This window comes from Artibeus jamaicensis, unplaced genomic scaffold, assembly GCF_021234435.1.
Source record: "Artibeus jamaicensis isolate MK-2021 breed Jamaican fruit bat unplaced genomic scaffold, CSHL_Jam_final scaffold_474, whole genome shotgun sequence".
NCBI lineage: Eukaryota > Metazoa > Chordata > Mammalia > Chiroptera > Phyllostomidae > Artibeus > Artibeus jamaicensis.
In genome coordinates, this window is record NW_026522046.1 from 44041638 (window position 1) to 44056112 (window position 14475).

The window sequence follows — 14475 nt, forward strand, 5'->3', positions numbered from 1 at the left end:
CCTGCACTGTCCGAGTGTCAACTGTAGTTCAGAAATTATGCTTCCTCCTTCTGTTCTTTGGGGGGTAGTCCTTAAAATTAGACAAGGCATACAAGACATAAGTCCAAAATTCATCACCTCTCTGGTTCTACTGTGCATGGCAGACCTCACAAGTGGGGTGCAGTCTCCCCATCTGGTGCCTCACAGCACTGTCGTTCTGCACCCATCTTCCCTTTACCGGTCATTGTTACTTTCATTTTATATAGTTTTTCCTTTTATTTTTAGTAGTCCTTGTCACTGGAGGTGTAGCTCTTGCCATTTTGTTAGTCTGAGAGTGTCTTCCAATGTCTTATAGATTGTATATAATTTTATTAACCAACATCATCCCAATAAATTTCATTTAAAAAATGCTAAATTCAAGAACAATACCAAAGAACTCTTTAGAGCTCCAAACTACTTATTTAAATCCTAGAATTTGAGTTATCTTTACGATAATGCTAAGCTAATCATTGAAAACGAGGGATTACTTGAGTTTAAACTTCCTCTGACTGGCACGCAGAGGGTGACCAGAAACCTTACTGACCCGCACCCTTTCCCCAAGAACAACTGCCTGCAGGAAGCCCTGGGATTCCTCAGTGTTTTTTGAATTCCCTCAAATTCAATGCGGATGTACGTGCGGTAGGTTCATGGGCCAGCACAAATCTGGTATGCTACTCTAGCAACGAGTTCACCACCAAGTTTCTGTTCTCCTTGGTTAAATGTTCCTCATCTTTTTAACCAGTTCTGTGTAATGGTGGTTTTCAATTGTCCATTTCTGGTCCAATCTGGACATTCCTTCTGAAAATATGTCTCACATAGCAATGGGTAAAACACTGTAGGTGTGATGTGTACACCACAGACAGTGAAGGAACCAGTTAGGCACCACCTCTCTATCGGCGTGGCCTACGCTTTTCCACAGCCCTAAGTTTTGCCCCAGTTTTAACTCACTGTCCATTAAGTCCCCAAGTCTTTTGCACGGGCATACAGAACATGCAGTCAGGGGGGGTGATGGTGGGGGAGGAAGTGATAAAACTAAATGCAGAAGTTTACATTTACTCGTTTTGAATCTTATATTGGTTCTTGGCGAATGTCCCAACATTTAGACAATGTTGTCATCTAGAGTATCCCATGGGAATTTCCACTTGGTTTTTGTGATTTGCAAATTTCATTCACATGCACTGTTTGTTCATTTATTCACTCAACACATACCTACTGATGGTCCACTAGGTGCAAGTCATTAGCTGAGGCCTTAGGTGAGGCATGAATTTCTACAAGACACAGTGGCAGCGTGCAGGGATACTGCATTCTCATGAGTAAATAAATCTACCAAGTTTTCATCTGCTTGACTGGCAACAAAAAAAAAATCCATCCTGGGAAACTTCCAGCCAAGATGGAGGCATAGGTAGATACACTTTGCTCCTCGCACAACCAAAAGAAGGACAACAACAATTTAAAAACAAAAAACAACCAGAACTCACAGAAAATTGAACTGTATGTAAGTCCAACAACCAAGAAGTTAAAGAAGAAACATTCATCCAGACCAGTAGGAGGGGCAGAGACAGGTAGCCAGGCAGAGGGAACTAACGGCAAGGCAATGCCTAGAGGACTGGAGCGGGAGACACAGCAGCAGGCTGCCCCACATTCGGGTAAACTGGGAGGAACAACTGGGGAGCGAGACAGACAGCACGACCCAGAGTTCCAGTGTGGGGAAATAAAACCTCAAACCTCCGATTGAATAAACCTGTGAGGGTTGAGGTTGTGGGAAGAACTCCCAGTCTCACAGGAAGGTTCATTGGAGAGACCCACAGGGTCCTGGAATGTACACAAACCCACCGACCCAGGAATCAGCACCAGAAGGGCCCAATTTGCTTGTCAGTATAGGAGGAAGTGACTAAAAGCAGGCAGAGAACCAAGCAAGCAGCATTGTTCCCTCTCAGACCCCTCCCCCACAGACAGCACCACAGTGCAGCCAAGTGGACTGCCTGCCCTGGTAAATGCCTAAGGCTCCACCTGCTACTATATAACAGGCAAGCTGAGACTAAGAAATATGGCCCAAATGAAAGAACAGATCAAAGCTCCAGAAAAAATACAACTAAGCGATAAAGACATGGACAACTTATCAGATACACAATTCAAAACACTGGTAATCAGGATGCTCAAAGAAATGGTTGATTATGGTCACAAAATAGAGGAAGAAGTGAAGGCTATAAAAAGTGAAATAAAGGAAAATATACAGGGAACCAACAGTGAAGGGAAGGAAACCAGGACTCAAGTCAGTGGTTTGGAGCAGAAGGAAGAAAGAAACATTTAACCAGAACACAATGAAGAAACAAGAATTCAAAAATATGAGGAGAGGCTTAGGAACTTCCTGGACAACTTTAAACATTCTAACATTCAAATCAGAGGGGTGCCAGAAGGAGAAGAAGAAGAGCAAGAAATTGAATACTTATTTGAAAGTATATATTTTTTAATTTTTTAATTTTTTTTATTGATTATGCCATTACAGTTGTTCTATTCCCCCCCTTCATTCCCCTCCACCCTACCCCCATCCCTACCATTACCCCCCCCCTTTAGTTTATGACCATGTGTCTGAAAATATAATGAAGAAGAACTTACCCAATCTGGCAAAGGAATAGACTTTCAGGAAGTTCAGGAAACTCAGAGAGTCCCAAAGAAGTTGAACCCAAGGAAGCACATACCAAAGCACATCATAATTATATTACCTAAGATTAAAAAGAAGGAGAGAATCTCAAAAGCAGCAAGAGCAAAGGAGACTGTTGCTTGCAAAGGAGTTCCCATGAGACTATCAACTGATTTGTCAAAAGAAACCTTGCAGGCAAGAAGGGGCTGGAAAGAAAGTCATGAAAGGCAAGGACCTACATCCAAGATTGCTCTATCCAGCAAAGTTATCACTTAGAATGGAAGGGCAGATAAAGTGCTTCCCAGATAAGGTCAAGTTACAGGAGTTCATCACCACCAAGCCCATATTATAAGAAATGTTAAAGGGACTTATCTAAGAAAAAGAAGATTAAAAATATGAACAGTGAAAGGACAGCAAACTCACAGCTGTTAACAACCACACCTAAAACAAAAACAAAAGCAAACTAAGCAAACAACTAGAACAGGAACAGAAACACAGAAATGGAGATCACACAGAGGGTTATCAGTGGGAGGAGGATGGGAGAGAAGTGGGGAAAAGGTAAAAGGAATAAGAAACATAAGTAGTAGGTACAAAATAGACAGAGGGAGGTTAAGAATAGTATAGGGAATGTAGAAGCCAAAGAACCCACAGACATGAACTAAGGTGGAAGAATGATAGTGGGACAGGGGTGGAAGGGAATAAAGGGAAGGAAAAATGGGACAACTGTAATAGCATAATCGATAAAATATATGAATAAATTAAAAGACAAAAAATATCCATCCTGGGACAGAGACTTGTGGCCCAAGGTTACAGTGCTTTACCTCAAAACCACATCCTTAATCAGCTCCATCCATTCGTTCAGACCCACCGTCCAGTCTCTAGCCTCTCATTCCCCTACTTTTCCCCTTAGTGAAGAATAGTTCTGCAAGAATCTTTATCAAGTGTTTTCAGGAGTTGAAAACATGCATAAAGTAGTCCTAATTAAAAACAAGATGAAAAATGAGGCTCACTGGTTATGTTTTCCTTTCATTGGGAACCTCAGCTGGCCCTCTCTTTTCATTGTCTGTCTTTGTAGATGTTCAGAAACCATCTGTTTCACACGCCCCTCCAAAAGCCACCAGGGACAGACCTGAAGTCTCCTAGACCAGAGAGCCTCCATTTTCCCAGCCCCAGTCCCCTTCCCATGACGATGCATCCTCAATGGCACCTGGCAGCAGCTCTGAGAAGTACTCCAGGATGATCCCTGTCCAGAGCATCCATTTGCCATTTAAATGTGTGTTAGATTTTCTGACACCCTCTCAGCTCCCCAACGTCCACTTCCCGTCATACATTGTTCTGCTCTTTCCAACGGGAAGACCTCTTGGCAGACAGACCATAGACTGAGTGACTGTCTTGGCTTTTCTCCTTTTATGGCTCAAAACCATCTTCCTCATGGGAGGTCATGCACTCTTCCTGACCCTTTTCTCTCGGGTCCCTGCCAAAGAATTTTCTTCCATTTGAATGGAACTCCTGGCCCTCCATCCTTTGCATGCTGTTTCTCAAGGCTGAGCACTAGGACCTTCCCATGCAACCTTCTCTCTCCTCCAGATGCCTTCCCATCTAGAGTCATTCGTGAGTCCTGATCATCGTTTCATTTTGCCAAACTTTCTGTTCTTGTTGGGTAAATATCCCTTTAAAGAATCTATAGCCAAGCCCTGACCGGTGTGGCTCCATTGGCTAGAAGTCATCCTGCAAAGCAAAAGGTCGCCAGTTAGATTCCTGGTTGGGGCATGTGTCTGGGTTGCAGGTTCAGTCCCCAGTTGGGGGCACACAAGAGGCAACTGATCGATATTTCTCTTGAGATAGCAGAGAAATGTGTAGGAGTGAAAGGAAGTAAGCGCAGTTTCCCCATACTTGCACTAAACACATGGAAAGTACATGCCTTTTGTAAAATAATCCAAACACTGCAGAGCTATTCCAGGACTTGCAGATGCCACAGCCACCACCCTGACCCAAACCACAGGGGACCGTCCTAGGTGGGCCATCCCTAAAATGGGAGGTTATTTTTTAATCCGAAAACTCTAATGAGCTTTCATGGCAGAGAATCATCAGAGTTAGTAAGGTTTGGCAAACAGGATGTTCTAAACCAAAAGTAACAAAATTATTTCTAAATATGCCATTCAGTCCTCAGGGCACCTACCAAAGGTGAAACTCTGAAACAGCTGCTCAGAGCCTTGCTATAGAGGCCACCCTCGCGGGGGACAGAGGTTGACAGCTTAGCACCACCCAAATCAACCTACTGAGGAGCATGCATCTCCCCCTGTTTAAAAGGATTCCCCACCCCTCATACCAAAATACAATGAGATTATGCAAATGCATGTGTGTATATATACATATATATGCATATATATACATAAATGAGTATGCATCCCTCTTTCTCACCATCGTACTTGAGGCTTCCTAACTAGCTCGGACTCTGCCACTCCCCCTGTGTTAATTCCCAGGAATGTCATAACAAAGTACCCCGGACTGGGTGGCTTAAACAACAGAAACGTATTGCCTCACAGTCCTGGAGACTAGAGGTCTGAAGTCAAGGTGCTGGCACAGGTGCTTCCTTCTGAGGACTGCAAGGGAGACTCTGTCCCACCCTCTCCCCTTGGCTTGTAGATGGCTGTTTTCATGTTCACATGGCTTTCTTCCCATCTGCAGGTCTGTCTCTGAATTTCCCCTGTTTATAGGACAACAGCCATATTGGATTGGGGACCTTCATAATGACCTCATGTTAACTTGGTAAAAACCCTATCTCCAAAAACTTCCTGAAGCAGTAGGGATCAGGATTTCAACCTATAAATTTGGGAGTAACCCAGTACAACCCATAACACACTCCCACCTCCCACTTGCACCCTGAAAGTCACATCAAAAGACAGACCAGATGAGAAGAACTGAGGCTCCAAAGGCTACGTCCAGATCTTGTGGAAAGGCAGCTTCTAGTTGGCGGGTCTCTATGAAAAACCAGCCTTGTCCCAGGAAGCAAGACACACAGCCTGTATCACACCAAGGCAGACAAACAGCAAAGGACAGAAAAGCACAGCCAAGAAAAGCACTTCCCGTGGTATGAGAGTTGCGGAGGGAGCAGAGCAGCTGAGCGTCTGTCTGTTCAGCCCATCTTCTCAGTCCCACTGTGGGCCAGAAGCCCAGGGCCCAGACAACAGGAGCTCCACAGGCCACCCAGACCTGTGATGCCACCCACAGTCCTTAGCGGCACACTTGACCCCTGCAATGTCACACATGGAACCTACCAGCTAAGCTGCTGGGCAGATCATCCACTGTCACTGAAGCCATTGTTCCCTTCCATATTCTAGACATAGGAGGGGTGTCGCAGGCTATGGAGGTGACTTTGCGTGGGCCCAAGCATTGCTCTGAATCCTATGTGCCACCATTTCTTTATTAATTCTTTTTAAAAATATTTTATCTTTTTTGTATTCTCATTTTTTCATGTTTTATTGATTATGCTATTATAATTGTCCCAATTTTTCCCCTTTTGCCCCCCTTCCACCCAGTACACCCCATTCCCCCTGGCACTCCACCCCCTTTAGTTCATGTCCATGGGTCATACATATATATAAGTTCTTTGGCTACTCCATTTCCTATACCATTCTTAACATCCCTCTGCCTATTCTGTACCTACCAATTTGTACTTCTTAATCCCTGCACCTTTGCCCCTCCCAACTGATAACCCTCCAAATGATCTCCACATCTATGATTGTGTTTCTGTTCTGCTTGTTTGCTTAGTTTGTTTTTCAAATTCAGTTGGTAATAGCTGTGAATTTATTGCCATTTTAATATTCACAGTTTTGATCTTCCTTTTCTCAAATAAGTCCCTTTAACATTTCATATGATTGTGGCTTGTTGAAGATGAACTCCATTAGCTTTATTTTGTCTGGGAAGCACTTTGTCTGCCCTTCCATTCTAAATTATAGTTTTGCAGGACAGAGTAGTATAGGTTGTAAGTACTGGCTTTTCATCACTTTGAATACTTCTTGCCAGTCCCTTCTAGTGTGCAAAGTTTCTTTCAAGAAATCAGCTGACAGTCTTATGGGAACTCCTTTGTAGGTAACTATCTGCTTTCCTCTTGCTGCTTTTAAGAGTCTCCCTTTAGCCCTGGCTAGTGTGGAGCAATGAACTGAGTGCCGGCCTGCAAATCAAAGGGTCACAGGTTCGATTGCCAGCCAGGGCACATGCCTGGGTTGCAGGCCAGGTTCCCAGTATAGGGCATGTGAGATGCAACCACATATTGGTGTTTCTCTCCCTCCACCTCTCTCTAAAAATAAATAAATAAAATCTTTTTTAAAAAAGATTCTCTCTTTTTCTTTAACCTTTGGCATTTTAATTATGATGTGTCTTGGTGTGGTCCTCTTTGCATCCATCTTGTCTGGGACTCTCTGTGCTTCCTGGACTTGTATGTCTATTTCCTTCACCAAATTAAGGTAGTTTTTTTTTCATTGTTTTTTTCAAATAAGTTTTCAGTTCATTGCTTTTTCTCTTCTCCTTCCAAGACCCCTATGATTCTAATGTTGGTACATTTAAAGTTGTCCCAGAGGCCCCTTGCCTGTCTTTGTTCTTTTGTATTCTTTTTTCTTTTTGCTATTCTGATTGAATGTTTTTTTTTCTTCCTTATATTTCAATTCATCAATTTGATCCTCAGCTTCATCCCCTCTAGTGTTGGTTCCCTACAAATTTTTCTTTTATTTCATTTAGTGTAACCTTCATTTCTGCCTGGGTTGTTTTTATATCGTTGAAGTGCCCAATGAGTTCCTTGAGCATCCTAATAACCAGGGTCTTGAATTCTCCATCTGATAGGTTGCTTATCTCCATTTTGTATCATTCTTTTTCTGGAGTTCTGCTCTTTCATTTGGGCCATGTTTCTTTGTCTCCTCATTTTGGCAGCCTCCCTGTATTTGTTCCTATTTATTAGGTAGAGCTGCTTAGTTGTGTGGCCTATTGTAGAAAAGAGCATTCATAAGTTGGATGGGGTGGAGCCTTTCTATGAAGTTAATATTTTATGTAAGTGTAACTGGATTCTAAGTGAAGCTTGAGTAAAAGGGGGTGTGAGGCTGGGATGACTTCAGCCCCATGCAGGCATCCATTTTCATAAGCTTGTTGGGGCAGATGGTGGCCCTGGGGCTGAAGAAGGAGAAGTGGGGTTTGGGGTCTGAGAAGGAACCTTGGAGGGAACCAGGGAAACTGCAGGTGCCCAGCCCATTACTGGGGGTCTCCTTCAGAAAGTGATGTTGTAAGTAAAAAGCAGAGGGGATGTTTTATTTAAGACTTTGTGACATCAGGGCTCAGGGACAAACTTCTCCCAGTCCTGTGTAAACCCCATTGTCCCAGCAGCACAGGCCTGTGAAGGGCAGCAGAGCTGTTGCCCAGCCCTGTCCTGCCTTTAGGACCTTCTAAAGTTGCAAACTTTCCCAAATTTGGATTAAGAATTTGCTTTGCAAGTATTTTCTGAACCTGTTATTCCCAAAGTATTTTGTCTCTGGTAACAAGATTTTAAGACATAAATAACTGCAAATTTTTTATTGAACAATTATGACTTATTTAATCCTATCAATTTCTAAATTTCTTAAGTAGCCATTACAGGAGGCTGAGAAATGTCTCTCTGTTGTGTCTGGCCACCCAGAGAGTTTCTGGTGATGCTCTTTGAAAGCTGAGAACTGCACCTGTTTAACAAGGATCCACTATGTTATAAAAGAAAGCATTTTAAATGCTTGGCTTCATATTAGTATTTACAATAATGTTTTAGATTGGCCTCTCCACATTTTAAAAGTCCATTTTCATCCCTCTTAAATAGCCATGATTTACTCAAGGCTTGCAACCTGTGTGTGCATTGCAGGCTGAAGAAGGCTTCACTATCTTCTGTGTATTATCCCTACAAGATCACAAAAGTCATCAATTTTGCTTTTTTTCTCCAATAAAAAGTCTGTTTCTAACCATATCATTTCTCAAGCAGTAGTTTATGTTTCTCTTACTTCTGCCAGTGCAAAAAAAAAAAAGGTTCTGCTAAGATTTGTATATAAAGTTGCTAAGTGAATTCAATCAATGTGTAAAATGTATGTGTTACCTCCTGTGCATATGTAGAGACCTGAGTGTGAGGGAAACTCATTCATCCTCATGCAACAGGGCAGTGGAGCTGCCCCAGCAGAGTTGGTTGGCGCAGAGCATGAGACAGTCACTTTATAATCCATGGATGGCATTCTGGAGTAGTTCCTAGTCCAACTTCCTGCAGCCTCACCCTAAGGCTTTCTTTGCTATTGGTGGGTTCTCTCAGCCACCAGCAAACAGGCTGGCTATGCACCCAAGCACCAGTTTCTACTTGTTTCCACTTATCCCCTGGAGACTTCCTATCCCCTTTTGCCCAAAATTAACATAAATATGATCATCAAGTGATTTTCAAGTCTGTACTTATTTTGCCTTTTCAGGACATATTTATAACCAATAGATGTAAACCATACTTCAAAAAATCTACTTTTGGCCAAAATCATCATTCCTTCATTTTATACTAATGTTTAGATTTCTTCTTTCTTCCCATCTCCTCCTGCATCCCTCCCTGCATTTCTCCACTCCTCCCAGTCTGTAGCATTTCCAGGATGAAATACATGGAGAGCGAAGAAGTGGGGCCGGGAGGAGAGAGAAGTCATCCCCTTTCCTACCCCTCCCTACAAAACGTGCATCTGTGGTGGCCAGATGCTAGGGGACTTTGAAGAAACTAGATAGGATGTTGGGAAAATGAGGCAGCTTTTCCCACTTATGGTCTTTTCTTCTTCCAAATCCAGAGCCTTGTTCTTCCCTGTATCCCTGACTAGATCTTTGAAATGCTTTCAATGTGAAGAGCCCACTCCTTCCTTCCATGGCTTCCTTAGCCTCTAACCCACCATAGCCACACTTTCTATTCTTCAACAGAAGAAATGGTTTTAAAGTAGAATTAGTGGTTAAACCTGGCAACAGGTGTTGTAGGGTTAGTTTTACTCATCTATGTCCTTATAAAATAAAATGAATGTGCGTAGAAACCCTTCCCCCAAAATGCTGTATCAAGAGGGCCAGGAATTCAGAGAGCAAGCAGAGAAAGGAGGAAAAAAATGACAGCATTATGGAGTCAATGCTTCAGACAGCTTGTAGACTCTAATGGGTGTGCATGTCATCTGTTAGGTTTCACAATGTTCGGGCCACAGTCTGATTTAGGTTGTTTTTTTTTTTTCTTTTTCCTTCTCTGCTCAGTATCAAAATATGCACATCATTCAGGTCCAAGGACCAAAATGTTTACATTTTGCTGTTGTAAAACTTGGGAGTGCTTAAGTATTGGGTACTTTTTAGGCCATGAGAGTCAAGCAATGGAACTCCACACAGCAAGAAGAATGAACTGTCTACAACAAGCAATAAATATAAATGAATCTTGCAGATACACTGTTGAGAAAACCTAGGCAGCAAAGAGGACCAGCTGTAAGAGTTTACTGACACAAAATTCTAAAACAGACAAAATTAATCTCCACTGTTAGAAGTCGAGACCGTGGTCACCCTAGCAGCATACCAGTGACTGGAAGGGGGAAGGGTCTGGGGTTCTGGTGATATGCTGTGTCTTGTTTGAGTTTGGGGTCAAGGTGTGAACTGAGCCCTTAGGATAAGAGCTCTCTTCTGAATGTGCATTGTATTTCCATAGATTTTAAGTGTGTGCTTTCATTGGTCCATTTCCTACTTGGGCCCCCACTAACCTTTTTTTTCCCTCACTCAACCTGGAATTTCAACACAGATTTTTAGGGATGAATCCTTGTGCTCAGAGAAGACCCATTCCATCATGAATATAGTTCAATATTTGCACAACCCCACTGGCTGACTTCAAAGTTGCACCAGCAGAGGGGTGAACCCCAGAAAACTGGGCTTTAGAAAGAGTTTACCTATATTCGGTGGCAACTGGATTCCACAGGGAAAAGAGCAGATTTCAAAGTTAGCCCAAACAAGTCACTAAACAAAGAAACAATTGGAAAAAAAGACTATTGAAAGCACTTAGGTGGAAAAATAAGAATCCAAAGTGGGTAAAATATACCATGTAAAATAAATTTGCAACAAAAAATTATAAGACATGCAGATAAAACAGTGACCCATAATCCAGGGGGAAATTTTCTGCCAATAGACTGTCACCAGATATTGAATTTAGCTGACAAAGATGTCAAAGCAGTTGGTGTAAATATACTAAAGAAACCAAAGAAAACCATATGTAAAACCTTTTAAAGGAAATTATGACAATGATAAATCAACAAGTAGAGATTTTTTAATAAGGAGATAGAAATTATAAGTTTTTAAAAATACAAATTCTAGAGGTGAAAAGTCCAATGAGTGAAAGGAAACTTTCACCAGAAGGACTCGATAACAGATTTGAGAGAGCAGAAGAAAGACTCTGTGACCTTGAAGATACATTATAGAAACTTCCATCTGAAGCACAGAGAGAAAAAAGACTGAGTAAAAATTAACAGAGCCTGAGAAACCTATGAGAAATTGTCAAGCATGGCTACTGCATGTAATGAGAGTATCGGAAAGAGTAAAGAGAGGAAAGGAAGCAGAAAAATAATTCGAAAAAATAGTGGCCAACATTTTCCAAAATGTAAATGTAAAAAAAAATGAAGCCATTTTAAAAACCACTTTTGGCGGCTTCTTTAAAAGTTAAACATAATTGTACTAATTGGCTCAGCAAGTCCAGCCTACCCAAGAGAAATGAACTCTGAACAATGGACCCCCCCCCAAAAAAAATGACCAGCAACTGGGTTGCCTTGCCCTGGTGAACATCTAAGGCTCCACCCCTCACCATGTAACACGCATTCTGAGACAAAAAAAAAAAAAAAAGGCCCAAACAGAAGAACGGATCAAAGCTCCAAAACAAATACAACTAAGCAATGAAGAGACAGCCAACCTATCAGATACTATCAGATGCACAGTTCAAAATACTGGTAATCAGGATGCTCACAGAATTGGTTGAATTTGGTCACAAATTAGATGAAAAAATGAAGGCTACACTAAGTGAAATGAAGGAAAATGCACAAGGAACCAATAGTGATGGGAAGGAAACTAGAACTTAAATCAATGGAGTGGACCAGAGTAAGAAAGAAACATCCAATCAGAAAATAATGAAGAAACAATAATTCAAAAAAATGAGGAGAGACTTAGGAACCTCCAGGACATCTTTAAACATTCCAACATCTGAATTACAGGTATACCAGAAGGAGAAGACGAAGAGCAACAAGCGGAAAAGTTATTTGATCAAATAATAAAGAAGAACTCCCTTCTAGGAAGCCCAGGAAGCTCAGAGAGTCCCAACGAAGCTGAACTCAAGGAGGAACACACCAAGGCACATCATAATTACATTACCCAAGATTAAAGATAAGAAGAGAATCTTAGAAGAAGCAAGAGGAAAGGAGACAGTTACCTACAAAAAAGTTCCCATCAGACTGTCAGCTGATTTCTCAAAAGAGACCTTACAGGCAAGAAGGGGCTGGAAAGAAGTATTCCAAGTAATGAAAGGCAAGGACCTACATCCAAGATTGCTCTCTCCAGCAAAACTTTTATTTAGAATGGAAGGACAGATAAAGTGCTTCTCAGATAAGGTCAAGTTAAAGGAGTTCATCACCACCAAGCCCTTATTTTATGAAATGTTAAAGGGACTTATCTAAGAAAAAGACAATAAAAAGCACATACAGTAAAATGACAGCAAACTCACAGTTATTAACAACCACACCTAAAACAAAAACAAAACAAACTAAGCAAACGACTAGAACAGGAACAGAAACACAGAAATGGAGATCACATGGAGGGTTAGCAACAGGGGAGTGGGAGGAGCAGAGGGGGGGAAGGTACAGAGAATAAGTAGCATAGATGGTAGGTAGAAAATAGACAGGGGGAGGGTAAGAATAGTATGGGAAATATAGAATCTAAAGAACTTATAAGTACCCATGGACATGAACTAAAGGCGGGGAATGTGGGTGGGGGGGGTGCAGTGTGGAGGGGAGTGAAGGGGGAAGATGGGACAACTGTAATAATATAATCAATAAAATATATTTTTAAAAAGAATTCAAGATTACACCTCTTTTCAGGCTCAATACTTCCTATCCCAGACATTTTACCAACTTGGAATCTATTTTCTCCTCAATTTTATAACATACAGATTATCTTTGTTGACAATAAACTCCCTAAATCTTGTATCTAAAATTCTTGTGGAAATTGCATCATGAAAAAGGTGCTACTTTCTTTTTTTTAATTAGTTAGAAAATCGTACTGTATACGGGCAGATTCTAGAGGCCTTAGGGATGGCAATCATTTCTTACTGTTGTTCATTGAGGTATAACATACAAACAATAACACACATAAACCCTAAATGTGGTAGAATTCATGTTTATATATATATTTCTTTTTAAGATTGTATTTATTTATATTTAGGTAGAAGGGAAAGGAGGAAGAAGGAGAAGGAGAGAAACATCAATGTGCAAGAGAAACATCAATCGGTTGCCTGTTGCATACACCCTGACCGGGGACCTGGCCCGAAACCCAGGCCTGTGCCCTCACCGGGAATTGAACAAGTGACCTGTTGGTTTACAGGACAATGCACTACCCACTGAGCCACACCAATCAGGGCATAATTTATATAATTTATATAATATATTTATTATATATTGTTTAATATATAATATAAATTCTATATAATATATATGTATCACACCTCTGCTAACAGATAGCAATATTCCCTGAAACAAAAATTTAGAATAAAAATGTATTATTCAGAATTCACAAAACTAAGTAAGTGTAAAAGAAATTTAAACTTTTCTAGCATCTGGTCCAAATCTCAAGACAACACAGCAAGACAGGAGACTCCAGACAGTGGGAAACTCTGCAAAATAAATCAGCCTTTTCCTCAAACCAATAAAGCATAAGGAAAAAACTAAATTCATGGATTAAAAGAAACCTAAGGTACGTACCATCTGGTCTCAGTGCCGACAGAGGTGCTGCTTTGAATCCCCCTTTCTTTCCGAGCAGGGAGCTGGTGGCAAGAGCAGCTCAGGGACCCGCTGAGGGAAGCCGGGACTCTCACAACTGGAGCTCCGTCAAAGCTGATTCTGCAGAAGGGTGGCTTGTGCCATCCTGTCTAGCCCTTGGAGGCAGCTTTGGAGACTGCACCCTTTGTACATAAAATGAGGAATATTTAAAGAGCGAGGCCCAACGCTGTGGACAATGAGCACTGAATGCATGGCTGGGGGAGCTTGTGGAATGAAGCAAGTGTACCTTTTAGGAGAGAAGCCCAAATTACGTGGGCACGTCCATAGGGTTTGCTAGCATTTTTCATTCCTCCTCTTATAGAGTAATCAATGGAATGAAGATTAAGACTCACATTCTTCGCCCTGGCCAGTGTGGCTCAGTTGGTTGGAGCATCATCTCATAAACCGAAAAGCTGCCAGTTTGTTTCCCAGTCAGGGCACATACCTAGGTTGCAAGTTCAGTCCCAGGTCTGGGCTCCAAAGGCCAGAGGCAGCTGACTCACATGAATGCTTCTCTCCCTTCTCTCTCTCTCTCTCCCTTTATCCCCCCTCTCTAAAAATCAATAAGCATGTCCTCAGATGAGGGCTTTAAAAAAGAAATAAAGACTCCCATTTTCTCTTTCAGGTCTTCAGGCTGAAGGTTGGCCAAGGCCACGGTCAGGACCCTGGGCCCACTTCACCCAGAAGAGGCTTTCTAAGAGGATTTAGCCTCCAGCCCGAGGTGCTGAGCTCTGAGAGCCGCCTGCTGCGGTGGTGCTGTTG